A 15,152-nucleotide genomic window follows, 5' to 3' on the forward strand; every position below is an offset into this window, starting at 1 on the left:
TTGCCATTGTCACTATCCAGAAAAGGTTTGAGGCGAAGTGCTGTGGAGAATTCAATTATGTGGGGGAGTCAACAAGAGAAAAACTAAAAGCATTAGGCATGTTGAAAATGTTACAAATGCTTATTTTTTGTGGGGTTTCATTGCTTTCAATAGGAACATTCAAGATCTCTCTATGGGTATAGTGCACAGTGGGGCTGGGAGTAAGGGCAGAGGATAAATATTGTCTGGAATCTACAAGATGAGTTATCACTCAGTGTGGTATCTTTGTTGTGTATGAAATTTACATTGAAAAATTTATTAGAAAGGAATGATCCATCCAAAACAATATACTTGCAATAGTCATAGCAGCTCTCAGGTAAAAGATGCTTTGGGCACTTTCTTTCTAGCAGTCCTTAATACAAACTATGTAGAGTGGGCTCCGTGTCTTCAGGAGTGAAAACAGGCATTAGGAGTGCTGGCCGTGCTTTCTGCAGACAGGTGTAGGAATGGCCTCCATGCTGAATGGAGCTGAATGACTTTCATCAATAAGACTATAAAAGCACAGCATAATGCTGTTTTAAGTCACAAATAGTAAAAATGAAATTCTTACCCTCCAACCTCAATGATGCTAGTTTATATTTTTAGCACAACTTTAAGAATATTATTGACATCTATTTTGGCATTTTTTTGCTTCTTAGTATCTGTCAGGTTTCTTTGTGTTTTCTTTTTAGTTATTTATTTTATGGAACTTCTCTTTTTAAAGTTGGAACATCAGATGGGTTGGGTCAATATAGTGGCAGTGTCACAGAATGATGCCTCTTTAAGTTACTAAAAGTTTGGGGTTTTGAAAAATGCAGTTGAAATTATAATGATTGTCTTTATGACAGAAACTAAAGTGAAGACTTTGGTATGGCCTGAATTAGATTAATTCATGAATAGATAACTTGTGTTTGTTATAAATTGGTACTTAGAAGCACAGATGCTTTTTTATTTTTGGTGCTATGTGTTGACAAACTAGTTAGAAATTTGTCAAATCTCTGTTTCATGATTGAAAGCTTTGATGTGAGTGATGGTCTACAAAAGTGCTCACTTTGAAAAACAATAAGGTTGATTTACTGAAACCAGATTCCAAATATGTAAGTGGTTTATGATTGACTACTTGACTAAAGTAAACATTTTCTTACCGTTGGGGAGGAAGCTGGTTCAGAGAGGCAGGGAAGTCAGAGTACGTGGTCAGGAAGGAATTCATTAAAGCAAGAGTAGCAAGGAATGGCAGTGGCCTTGCAGGCATCAGAAAGCGAGGAAGAACAAAGCAGTAAGGGAAGTTCATTGAACTCCTTCTACGCATAGGGCACCTCCCTTGCCAACTCCTAAAACCAGTGTCACCTGACATCCAGTGTCAGCTGTATCTGCATAGCATGGGAACTAATTTCCTACCACCCCAGGATTTGGGGGAGCTGCAGTTACTCCCGGGTCACCCAGCCAGTGGGAACTTGTGAGCCAAAATGAGAGTTCTCAGCAGCCCCTCCCTACTAATCTGAGGTAGCATAGACAGAGTGAAGGCTTGTGCTTAATAAGCCTAGAGAATAGAAGGAAATAGCAAAGGAACAAAGACATTTATCACTGGAAGAGTGCAGAGACAAAATGCAGTAAGTTGAGCAGTGAGAGGTTTATTTAAAGTAAAAAGGTGCATTCTCAAAGAATGGGGGTGTGGGCAACTATAATTCTGAGGGAAAAATATGTTCCCAGCTCAGGGAAAATTACCTTTGGAACCAAAATCAATCAAAGGGAGAAATAAAGTGGGAGAAAACCATTTATTGCTTACATGCAGTTGTCCACTTTTGCTTAGCTGTGTCTCTTGCCACCCAACTGTAAAGAGTGTCCCCTCGAAACTTCTCTGGTCCAGATAGACCCTTGCTCCCCACCCTTGTAATCACCTATTGATATGGAGATAGACTACTTCTCTCAACCCCTTGGAAACACCTATTAATATGGAGATACACTAAGGCCAGGTGAGAGATACTGGAAATATTGCAGTTTTACTCAAAGAAGAGATGTACCCAAAAGCTGGGATTCTATATTATAAGGAGTTTCAAGAAAGGGATAAAGATACAGGGTCTGGGAGCATAGACTTGTCAGGCAGTCTCAGGATGTGATCTCCAGTGAGAGACAATATGTCATTGTCTATAGCTAGTCCTCTAGGTAATTTTGTAGGGCAAACTTTTTGTTCTTTTCAAAGATAGTGGCCACTCCCAAGTATTGGGAACACATAGGTTAAGTCTGCTTGCCTTGCCTTAAGATAAGTCAGTGGCTGATTACCAAAGAATGTTAAGAATCTAACCTTCCCAAATCTCTGCTCTTAGCCTCAAGATAATTCCTCTTGTTCCCACTATGCTATTCACACCTCAGCATTTTTAGGAAAATTAATAGTAATGCTTGTCTTATGTCTCTGCCCTCTCTCACCTGCATTAGGTAGGGCAAGTCTCAAGGTCAGTCCAGATTCAGAGCATGTGGATTGAACTCACATTGCAAAGGGCATTGACTCTGTGAGTCTTTTCTTCCTCTCTGGTTTTATCTGGCTAACTTTTTGAGTCCCATTTATTGGACTTTACTGACCTTATTATCCCTCCACTTGCTTATATCTATTTTTCTGCCTAACATTACCAAACTGATTAGATACAGACAAAAATTAAATATCATAAACATCTCCTATTTCACTGGTGAATAATATATTTGTCCTTGTTATCTTAATGAAGCCCTGTAGAATTTTCCTTCTTCCTCAACTAGTATATTACATGTGTAGATTAAGATTACAAATTCCAGGCTGAAGTGAGAGTTTTTTCCACCCTTCCCCAAACTAGGTGCCTTGGAAGGGTGGATGTTAATGAAGGTTCCCTCTCAGCCTTAGCTGTTGCATCCAGCCTGACACTGGAATACTTGCTACTGGCAAGTTGAAAAATTTTAAATCATGAAAGATTTACATGAATGATGTAAAGTTTGAAATGTTTTGTGGCATGTTCATTCACACTAAATCAGCCTTTGACTTTTTAGGCTTTTCTTTGAAGACACTTATGCAAATCAAAAATGACAAGAATGGATTTAAAATGTTTTTCAGCATCTGAAGATTAGAAAAAATGACAGATTCATAAAGTACTGTGCTTTTCCTGAGGGTGAAAACTTCCAGGCATTATAAGCTGGAGCAGACTGGAATGAAAATAAACAAACAAATTAAAACTATGAATTTCATCTTTGTTACTAAAGCAGCTCAATTCCTTACTCTCAGAATGCCTTCACATTCCTTCCATGGGCATTTGGGAAGTAGTTCCATCCTTGGCACAGACTTCTCTGCTCAGAGGTTTATCTTCTGTGTTCTTTACTGTGCTGTGTTGAGCTAAGCATAGAAGAGTTTTATACATTATGTAAAAGGTTTATGGCAAAGGGCTGAATGGTTGTTTGCGGAATTTGATACAGTTTTCCACAGAAGTTGACTTCTCAAAAAAGAGTACAAAACAATGCTACTATGTATCTTAGTCATTTAATAACTAGGCAATTAATTATATATCATTCAGTGGACTATGTTTGTAGTTCTTCCTTAGTTTTCAGACATTTGTTGTCATTTTCTCATATTAACTGCCTCTATCAATAGGCTCAAGGGGAGTGAAGGGCACAAGTCTTGGTGTTTAGTCATTCTGTTATCACCACAGTCTGGGGGAGAATACAGACACATGAATAGGCAGTAATAATAAAACACTGTACATGCTGTGGAAAAGAATCACAATTACGGTGGTTGTGGCAGATTGTATTTCCAGAGATGGCAGCAACAATGTAGTCCACCTAGTGTTCCTCTACAGTGTGACCTTGACCTCCCCCAGCAGGAAGTGAGGTTTAATTCTCCTTCCTTTGATGGTCTGGCCAAAATAATACTCTTGTATCCAATAAAATGAGGCAGCAGTAATGCTTCAGGATTTCTGAGGCTAGTTCAGAAGTGTGACAGCTTCTGCCTTGGACTCTTGGAACCCTTGCTTTCTGGGTGCTTCCTCTCAGAAAGTTCTTTGAACTCAGCATCCTATACTTCCCCTTGACTTGCGCAAGTGAGGCTGCTCCAAGCCCTGAGCCTTAGGGTAGTGGAGCACTTTGCAGTGCCTTCTTTGGAATCACCTAAGACTCCTCTGGTGCTTGAGATGGGTTGGGCTGGCAGTGCTATCTGGACAGGATGCCTCACGCTGGACTGAGTCCTGTGTGGACCCCCATACATGTTTCTTTAATCCTCTATACTTAATGTAGGATTGACTAGAAAATGGAAGAAGTTGTGCCTATGGACTTGTCCAGGAGCTAAGTGGCTGGGCCTAGTTTCTAAGGGGGCAGCTCAATGAGCAATTAATTCCTGAGGGCCTGGGCTGTATTTCTTCTATGGGATCACATGATAGAGCTGTCAGAATGGTGCTGACATGCTGAACTGTGGTGACTCAATCTCACATTGGACATAAGTGGGTCTAGGGTTCAGAGCTAGTGGTAGTCCATCACCTACTTCTGGCTCAAGTTGTCATCCATGTTACAACTGCAGTGCAGATTTAGGTCTACAGCACTGAGCGTCTTAAGCTGGGCTAAGTGACAGGTGTTCCTTATGCCAGTGGAATTGCTCTTTCCACTTGCCTACAGTCCTTAACAGAACTTCATCAGAGAGATGCACACTTAATGTGCATGCACGCATACACACACACATACACAAGGGAAGGAAAAAAAACCCAACCGTTGTCAGTTGCTAAAGCGATCAACAGAACCAGATTCAGAGGTCTTGATGAAGCTGAATGTGAGTAAAGTACAAGTAACTGAGATAGAGAGTTAGAAGACATTGCAATTAGAAAAATGTTTGCATTCATTATTAGTGGCCAGGAATACATTTCCTGTGCTTTAGACTGTGGGCACAGACATGAGTGACTGAAGCAGAGTGGAGTGGAGTCGTTGAGGTTTGCAAGGAGGTGTAGAGACTCACAGCAGTGGCTTCAAATATCAGAAAAACATTTAAAATAGAAACCCAAATTAATTATGCATAACTAGATTTTTATATATGTTCTTAAACCCAGATGAAGGACATTTGTAATGCATCAATCTTAAAAGAAATTTAAAGGGAAGGCAACTAGCCAGAATCTGGAAGATCAGCAGTAAAAAAATAAAAAGCTTTAATTCAAAAGGCTTTTGAGGATCAATAAATGTAAAAATGTCATCTATGTTTTATTTATGATTTAAATAATAGTTCTGTATTTGGAAATAAAAATAATATTAGGAATGGTGTTTTATTCTCAATGCTACTTTTATAGTCTTTCTTATATTGAATATATACTTTCTGTAACAACAAAGCTCCTTTCTGCCCACTTTAACTTCCACCTCAACATCACTGTGACATTTATTTATGTTTTATCTTCTTTTATTCCTTCTCTGATGATTTCCTTTCTTTTTTTAAAAAAAATGTTTATATTGAGGTATATATAACAAAATGCATGAATCTTATTGTACAGCTTGATGAATTTTGATACCTGTATACACTCATGTAACCTTTGCCCAGATCAAGATAGCCCCACTTCTTTATGGAAATTGCCAGTATGTTCTCTGTGTTTGAGTCTATTTCAGTTATATTTGTTCATTTGTTTTTCAAATTTCACATATAAGTGAAATCATATGGTATTTATTTCCTCTGATATATTTCACATAGGATAATACCCCCTCGTCCATCCTCACTGTCACAAATGGCAATATTTCATTCTTTTTTTTATGGCTGAATTATATTCCATTTTGGACATACAGCACATTATTTTTACCATTCATCTATTGATGGACATTTAGGTTGTATACATATTTTGGCTACAGTAAATAGTGCTGTTATAAATATACGAGTGCATATATCTTTTCAGATTAGTAATTTTGTTTCCTTTTGGTAAATTCCCAGAAGTGGAATTGCTGGATTATATGGTATTTCTATTTTTAGTTTTTTGAGAAACCTCCTTATTGCTTTCTGTAGTGGCTGCACCAATTTGCAATCCCACCAGCAGTGTACAAGAGTTCTCTTTTCTCCACATCCTCTCAAATACTTGTCATTTCTTGTCTTTTAGATTGTGGCCATTCTGACTGGTGTGAGGTGACATCTCATTGTGGTTTTAACTTGCATTTCCCTGATAATAAGTAATGTTGAACATCTTTTCATGTATCTGTATATCTTATTTGGAAAAATGTCTATTCAGGTCCTCTGACTATTTTTAAGTTATATTATTATTATTATTTTTTGGTGTTGAGTTGTAAGAGCTTTTGTATAATTTTGACGTTAGCCCCTTGGCAGACATATCATTTGCAAATATATTTGCCCATATAGTAGGTTGTCTTCTCATTTTGTTGCTGGTGTCCTTTACAATGCAGAGCTTTAAGTTTGATATAGTCCCACTTGTTTATTTTTGCTTTTGTTTCCCTTGCCTGGGGAGACATTTCCAGAAAAAAATTACTGATGCTGATGTTCAAGAGTTTGCTGCTTATGTTTTCTTCTAGGAATTATATGGCTTTAGGTCCTATATTTAGTTATTTAATCCATTTTGTGTTTATTTTTGTGTATGGTATAAGATAGTGATCCAGTTTCATTATTTTTCTTTTTTTTTTTTTTGAGAGGGCATCTCTCATATTTATTGATCAAATGGTTGTTAACAACAATAAAATTCAGTATAGGGGGGTCAATGCTCAATGTGCAATCATTAATCCATCTCAAGTCTAATTCGCGTCAGTCTCCAATCTTCTGAAGCATAACGAACAAGTTCTTACATGGTGAACGAATTCTTACATAGTGAATACATTCTTACATGGTGAACAGTACAAGGGCATTCATCACAGAAACTTTCGGTTTTGATCACGCATTATGACCTATAAACAATCAGGTCAAATATGAATATTCTTTTGATTTTTGTACTTGATTTATATGTTGATCCCACATTTCTCCCTTTATTATTATTATTATTTTTATTTTTAATAAAATGCTGAAGTGGTAGGTAGATGCAAGATAAAGGTAGAAAACATAGTTTAGTGCTGTAAGAAGGCAAATGTAGATGATCAGATGATCAGGTGTGTGCCTATGGACTAAGTATTAATCCAGGCTAGACAAGGGCAGCAAGACATCCACGGATGCAGAAGATTTCTCTCAAAGCAGGGGGGTGAGGTTCTGAGCCTCACCTCTGTTGATCCCCAAATTCTCACCTGATGGCCCCCCTGCGACTGTGCCTGTCTTAGGTTGTTCCTCCCTTGAGGAATCTTACCCGTCTCTGGCTAACCAGTCATCTTCCGGGGCCATACAGGGAAATGTAAAGTTGGTAAGTGAGAGAGAAGCCATATTGTTTGCAAAGGTTAGCTTTTTACTTCTTTGCAGATTTATGCCCTGTGGCTTCTATGCCCAGCACTTGTCCCGAGGTATCTTTACCACCTGGAGGAATTATGATACTCAGTAAATTTGATATGAGGTACGAATTCTATTTAAGGGTTGTAATTAGGAAGAAAGAAGAAAAGCTACAGATGTAGCATATGGAAGGAAACATGGGAGGATTGATTATTTCTTTGACATATCTTCTTGTAGAGTACCTTAAGTATGTATAGGTTTTAAACTACTAACTAATTTGCACACACATATTAACATAATAGGAATACGGTGACATAAACAAAGCAAATCTATAATTACCATCCATCTCCAGTGAAGCCAAGAAAACCAGTTAGGCACCCTAGGCATTTGTGAAAATTTATCTATGATATGATGGATATTGTCCAACTGTACGTGAACAGTCTGAGAGAAATCAGACAAATTAAAGCAGCCCATTTCTGGGATCTGTTCACATCCCATATGTTCTTTTAACCGTAGATAGTCTATAGTCATAAGATTTTGGAGTGCTACACCTTGCACCCCTCCCAACTCCTGGTTGAGTTCCAACAGTACAGATCCGGTCAAATTCGTTGTCTCACTGTATGCACATGCCAGCCTAGACATCTCCCTCCCCATTCCTATGGCAAGTCCAGGAGACGGTGGGCTGGATGCAGCCACAACCGCAGCATCGTCCGGATCCCTGTGGAGGCTTTTTGATGATCATCCCCCAGCACAAGTCCTCCAGAGAGTGCTGATGTCAGAAGCTCCTCCTCATATCGTATCTTAGTTCATTTTCTGGGTATCCAAGCTAGGCCTTGATCTTCTGCATAAAAACAGACAGACCCTTTGCCCACACTTTGACATGCCCTCTATACCACTGTGCAGAACTCATTGGAGGTCAGCACACAGTAACTGCTTTTTTTTTTTTTTATTAAGAGAAAGGAATATTATCAGAAAAGAGTACCTCCATAGCTGATCATCTGACACCCTTTAAGTGATCAACATTAAGGATATTTAAAGCATGCGTTGATCTTTGATTTACCAATAGTTTTATCCTATCAAGGAGTAATCCCCCTTTTCTTTCTTTCTTTCTTTCTTTTTTTTTTTTTTAATTTTTAATCTACACTTACATGAAGAATACTATGTTTACTATGCTCTCCCCTATATCAGGTCCCCCCTAACAACCACATTACGGTTACTGTCCATCAGCTTAGCAAAATGTTGTAGAGTCACTACTTGTCCTCTCTGTGTTGTGCAGCCCACCTTCCCCTTTCTCCCTCCCCCCATGCATGCTAATCTTAATACCCCCCCTTCTTCTTCCCCCCCCCTATCCCTCCCTCCCCACCCATCCTCCCCAGTTCCTTTCCCTTTGGTACATGTTAGTCCATTTTTGGGTTCTGTAATTCCGCTGCTGTTTTGTTCCTTCAGTTTTTCCTTTGTTCCTATACTCCTCAGATGAGTGAAATCATTTGGTATTTCTCTTTCTCCACTTGGCTTATTTCACTGAGCATAATACTCTCCAGCTCCATCCATGTTGCTGCAAATGGTTGGATTTTTCCACTTCTTATGGTTGAGTAGTATTCCATTGTGTATATGTACCACATCTTCTTTATCCATTCATCTACCGATGGACATTCAGGTTGCTTCCAATTCTTGGCTATTGTAAATAGTGCTGCGATAAATATAGAGGTGCATCTGTTTTTCTCAAACTTGATTGCTGCGTTCTTAGGGTAAATTCCTAGGAGTGGAATTCCTGGGTCAAATGGTAGGTCTATTTTGAGCATTTTGATGAACCTCCATACTGCTTTCCACAATGGTTGAACTAATTTACATTCCCACCAGCAGTGTAGGAGGGTTCCCCTTTCTCCACAGCCTCGCCAACATTTGTTGTTGTTTGTCTTTTGGATGGCAGTTATCCTTACTGGTGTGAGGTGATACTTCATTGTAGTTTTAATTTGCATTTCTCTGATAATTAGCGATGTGGAGCATCTTTTCATGTGTCTCTTGGCCATCTGTATTTCTTTTTTAGAGAACTGTCTGTTCAGTTCCTCTGCCCATTTTTTAATTGGGTTATTTGTTTTTTGTTTGTTGAGGCGTGTGAGCTCTTTATATATTCTGGACGTCAAGCCTTTATCGGATCTGTCATTTTCAAATATATTCTCCCATACTGTAGGGTTCCTTTTTGTTCTATTGATGGTGTCTTTCGCTGTACAGAAGCTTTTCAGCTTAATGTAGTCCCACTTGCTCATTTTTGCTGTTGTTTTCCTTGCCTGGGGAGATATGTTCAAGAAGAGGTCACTCATGTTTATGTCTAAGAGGTTTTTGCCTATGTTTTTTTCCAAGAGTTTAATGGTTTCATGACTTACATTTAGGCCTTTGATCCATTTTGAGTTTACCTTTGTATATGGGATTAGACAATGGTCCAGTTTCATTCTCCTACATGTAGCTGTCCAGTTTTGCCAGCACCATCTGTTGAAGAGACTGTCATTTTGCCATTGTATGTCCATGGCTCCTTTATCAAATATTAATTGACCATATATGTTTGGGTTAATGTCTGGAGTCTCTAATCTGTTCCACTGGTCTGTGGCTCTGTTCTTGTGCCAGTACCAAATTGTCTTGATTACTATGGCTTTGTAGTAGAGCTTGAAGTTGGGGAGTGAGATCCCCCCTACTTCATTCTTCTTTTTCAGGATTGCTTTGGCTATTCGGGGTCTTTGGTGTTTCCATATGAATTTTTGAATTATTTGTTCCAATTCATTGAAGAATGTTGCTGGTAATTTGAGAGGGATTGCATCAAATCTGTATATTGCTTTTGGCAGGATGGCCATTTTGACGATATTAATTCTTCCTAACCATGAGCATGGGATGAGTTTCCATTTATTAGTGTCCCCTCTAATTTCTCTTAAGAGTGACTTGTAGTTTTCAGAGTATAAGTCTTTCACTTCTTTGGTTAGGTTTATTCCTAGGTATTTTATTCTTTTTGATGCAATGGTGAATGGAATTGTTTTCCTGATTTCTCTTTCTATTGATTCATTGTTAGTGTATAGGAAAGCTACAGATTTCTGTGTGTTAATTTTGTATCCTGCAACTTTGCTGTATTCCGATATCAGTTCTAGTAGTTTTGGAGTGGAGTCTTGAGGGTTTTTTATGTACAATATCATATCATCTGCAAATAGTGACAGTTTAACTTCTTCTTTACCAATCTGGATTCCTTGTATTTCTTTGTTTTGTCTGATTGCCGTGGCTAGGACCTCCAGTACTATGTTAAATAACAGTGGGGAGAGTGGGCATCCCTGTCTGGTTCCCGATCTCAGAGGAAATGCTTTCAGCTTCTCGCTGTTCAGTATAATGCTGGCTGTGGTTTTATCATATATGGCCTTTATTATGTTGAGGTACTTGCCCTCTATTCCCATTTTTCTGAGAGGTTTTATCATGAATGGATGTTGAATTTTGTCAAATGCTTTTTCAGCATCTATGGAGATGATCATGTGGTTTTTGTCTTTCTTTTTGTTGATGTGGTGGATGATGTTGATGGATTTTCGAATGTTGTACCATCCTTGCATCCCTGGGATGAATCCCACTTGGTCATGGTGTATGATCCTTTTGATATACTGTTGAATTCTGTTTGCTAATATTTTATTGAGTATTTTTGCATCTACATTCATCAGGGATATTGGTCTGTAATTTTCTTTTTTGGTGGGGTCTTTGCCTGGTTTTGGTATTAGGGTGATGTTGGGTTCATAGAATGAGCTTGGGAGTATTCCCTATTCTTCTATTTTTTGGAACACTTTAAGGAGAATGGGTATTATGTCCCATCTGTGTGTCTGCTAAAATTCCGAGGTAAATCCGTCCGGCCCCGGGGTTTTGTTTTTGGGTAGTTTTTTGATTACCGTTTCAATTTCTTTGCTCGTAATTGGTTTGTTTAACTTTTGTGTTTCTTCCTTGGTCAGTCTTGGGAGGTTGTATTTTTCTAGGAAGTTGTCCATTTCTTCTAGGTTTTCCAGCTTGTTGGCATATAGGTTTTCATAGTAGTCTTTAATAATTCTTTGTATTTCTGTGGAGTCTGTCGTGATTTTTCCATTCTCATTTCTGATTATGTTGATTTGTGTTGATTCTCTTTTTCTCTTAATAAGTTTGGCTAGAGGCTTATCTATTTTGTTTATTTTCTCAAAGAACCAGTTCTTGGTTTCATTGATTTTTGCTATTGTTTTATTCTTCTCAATTTTGTTTATTTCTTCTCTGATCTTTATTATGTCCCTCCTTCTGCTGACTTTAGGCCTCATTTGTTCTTCTTTTTCCAGTTTTGATAATTGTGATGTTAGACTATTCATTTGGGATTGTTCTTCCTTCTTCAAGTGTGCCTGGATTGCTATATACTTTCCTCTTAATACTGCTTTCGCTGCATCCCACAGAATTTGGGGCTTAGTGTTGTTGTTGTCATTTGTTTCTATATATTCCTTGATCTTTATTTTGATTTGTTCATTGATCCATTGATTATTTAGTAGCATGTTGTTAAGCCTCCATGTATTTGTGAGCCTTTTTGTTTTCTTTGTAGAATTTATTTCTACTTTTATACCTTTGTGGTCTGAAAAATTGGTTGGTAGAATTTCAATATTTTGGAGTTTACTGAGGCTCTTTTTGTGAGCTAGTATGTGGTCTATTCTGGAGAATGTTCCATGTGCACTTGAGAAGAATGTATATCCTGTTGCTTTTGGATGTAGAGTTCTGTAGATGTCTATTAGGTCCATCTGTTCTAGCGTGTTGTTCAGTGCCTCTGTGTCCTTACTTATTTTCTGCCCGGTGGATCTATCCTTCGGGGTGAGTGATGTGTTGAAGTCTCCTAAAATGAATGCATTGCAGTCTATTTCCCTCTTTAGTTCTGTTAGTATTTGCTTCACATATGCTGGTGCTCCTGTATTGGGTGCATATATATTTAGAATGGTTATATCCTCTTGTTGGACTGAGCCCTTTATCATTATGTAGTATCCTTCTTTATCTCTTGTTACTTTCTTTGTTTTAAAGTCTATTTTGTCTGATATTAATACTGCAACTGCTGCTTTCTTCTCACTGTTGTTTGCCTAAAATACGTTTTTCCATCCCTTGACTTTTAGTCTATGCTTGTCTTTGGGTTTAAGGTGAGTTTCTTGTAAGCAGCATATAGATGGGTCTTTCTTTTGCATCCATTCTATTACTCTGTGTTGTTTGATCGGTGCATTAAGTCCATTTACATTTAGGGTGACTATTGAGAGATATGTACTTATTGCCATTGCAGGCTTTAGATTCGTGGTTACCAAAGGTTCAAGGTTAGCCTCTTTAGTATCTTACTGCCAAACTTAGCTCGCTTATTGAGCTGTTATATACACTGTCTGGAGATTCTTTTCTTCTCTCCCTTCTTATTCCTCCTCCTCCATTCTTCATATGTTGTGTGTTTTGTTCTGTGCTCCTTTTAGGAGTGCTCCCATCTTGAGCAGTCCCTGTAGGATGCCCTTTAGAGGTGGTTTGTGGGAAGCAAATTCCCTCAGCTTTTGCTTGTCTGGGAATTGTTTAATCCCGCCATCATATTTAAATGATAGTCATGCTGGATACAGTATCCTTGGTTCAAGGCCCTTCTGTTTCATTGCATTAAGTATATCATGCCATTCTCTTCTGGCCTGTAGGGTTTCTGTTGAGAAGTCTGATGTTAGCCTGATGGGTTTTCCTTTATAGGTGACCTTTTTCTCTCTAGCTGCCTTTGAAACTCTTTCCTTGTCCTTGATCCTTGCCATTTTAATTATTATGTGTCTTGGTTTTGTCCTCCTTGGATCCTTTCTGTTGGGGTTTCTGTGTAATTCCATGGTCTGTTCGATTATTTCCTCCCCCAGTTTGGGGAAGTTTTCAGCAATTATTTCTTCAAAGAGACTTTCTTTCCCTTTTCCTCTTTTTTTCTTCTCCTGGTACCCCTATAATAAGAATTTTATTCCTTTTGAATTGGTCACATAGTTCTCTTAGTGTTGTTTCATTCCTGGAGATCCTTTTATCCCTCTCTATGTCAGCTTCTATACGTTCCTGTTCTCTGGTCTCTATTCCTTCAATGGCCTCTTGCATCTTATCCATTCTGCTTATAAATCCTTCCTGGGATTGTTTCACTTCTGTGATCTCCTTCCTGACATCTGTGATCTCCCTCCGGACTTCATCCCATTGCTCTTGTATTTTTCTCTGCATCTCATCCCATTGCTCTTGCATTTTTCTCTGCATCTCTGTCAGCATGTTCATGATTTTTATTTTGAATTCTTTGTCAGGAGGACTGGTTAGGTCTGTCTCCTTCTCAGGTGTTGTCTCTGTGATCTTTGTCTGCCTGTAGTTTTGCCTTTTCATGGTGATAGAGAGAGTTTGCAGACCTGGTACAAGTGACCGCTGGAAGAGCTTTCCTTCTTGTTGGTTTGTGGCCTTCCTCTCCTGGGAGAATAGCGACCTCTAGTGGCTTATGCTTGTCAGCTATGTGCAGACAGGGCTTCTGCTACCTGCCCATTTGCTATTGAGTTTATCTCCGCTGTTGCTGTGGGCGTGGCCTGGCTGGGGCTGCTCCTCCAAAATGGTGGAGCCCTGTTGGAGGGGGAGTGGCTGGGAGGCTATTTATCTCCGTAAGGGGCCTCTGTGCTCCCTGCTGCCCAGGGGGTTAGAGTGCCCAGAGATCCCCAGATTCCCTGCCTCTGGTCTAAGTGACCTGTTCTGCCCCTTTAAGACTTCCGAAAAGCACTCTCCAAACCAAAAGAACAACAGCAACAATGAGAGAGGGAACAGAAAAAAAAAAAGGAAAAAACACGTGATTTTTTTTTGTCCTCAGGCACCTGTCCCAGGCACCCGCTCACTGGTCCTGCTGCCCTGCCTCCCTAGCACCAGGGTCCCTGTCCCTTCAAGGCTTCCAAAAAGCACCCGCCCATTGGTCCCACAGGGAAAAACGCGCGATATTCTTTGTCCTCAGGTGCCGGTCCCAGGCACCCGCTCACCAGTCCCGCCGCCCTGCCTCCCTAGCACCAGGGTCCCTGTCCCTTTAAAGTTTCCAAAAAGCACTCGTCAAAAAGAGGAAAAAAAAGGGAAAAACGCGCGATTTCCTCCGTCCTCAGATGCCGGTCTCAGGCACCTGCCCACCGGTCCCGCAGGGAAAAATGCGGGATATTCTTTGTCCTCAGGCGCCAGTCCCAGGCACCCTCTCACCAGTCCCACCGCCCTGCCTCCCTAGCACCGGGGTCCCTGTCCCTTTAAGGCTTCCAAAAAGCACTCGCCAAAAAGAGGAAAAAAAAGGGGAAAAACACGTGATTTCCTCTGTCCTCAAGTGCCGGTCCCAGGCACCCGCTCACCGGTCCCGCCACCCTGCCTCCCTAGCAACGGGGTCCCTGTCCCTTTAAGGCTTACAAAGAGCACTCGCCAAAAAAAAACCGCTCCGGTTTCTTTCCACCCGCCGGTTGCCGGGGGGAGGGGCGCTCAGGTCCCACCGCGCCGGGGCTTGTATCTTACCCCCTTCGCAAGGTGCTGGGTTCTTGCAGGTGTGGATGTGGTCTGGATGTTGTCCTGTGTCCTGTGGTCTCTATTTTAGGAAGATTTTTCTTTGTTATATTTTCATAGCTCTATGTGTTTTTGGGAGGAGATTTCCACTGCTCTACTCATGCCGCCATCTTGGCTCCGCCCCCCCAGTTTCATTATTTTGCATGTAGCTGTCCAATTTTTCCAACACTGTTTGGGCATGTTGAAGACATGGTCCCTTTCCCATCATATAATCATGCCTTCACTGTTATAGATTAATTGATCATAT

This window comes from Manis javanica, chromosome 8, assembly GCF_040802235.1.
Source record: "Manis javanica isolate MJ-LG chromosome 8, MJ_LKY, whole genome shotgun sequence".
Lineage (NCBI taxonomy): Eukaryota > Metazoa > Chordata > Mammalia > Pholidota > Manidae > Manis > Manis javanica.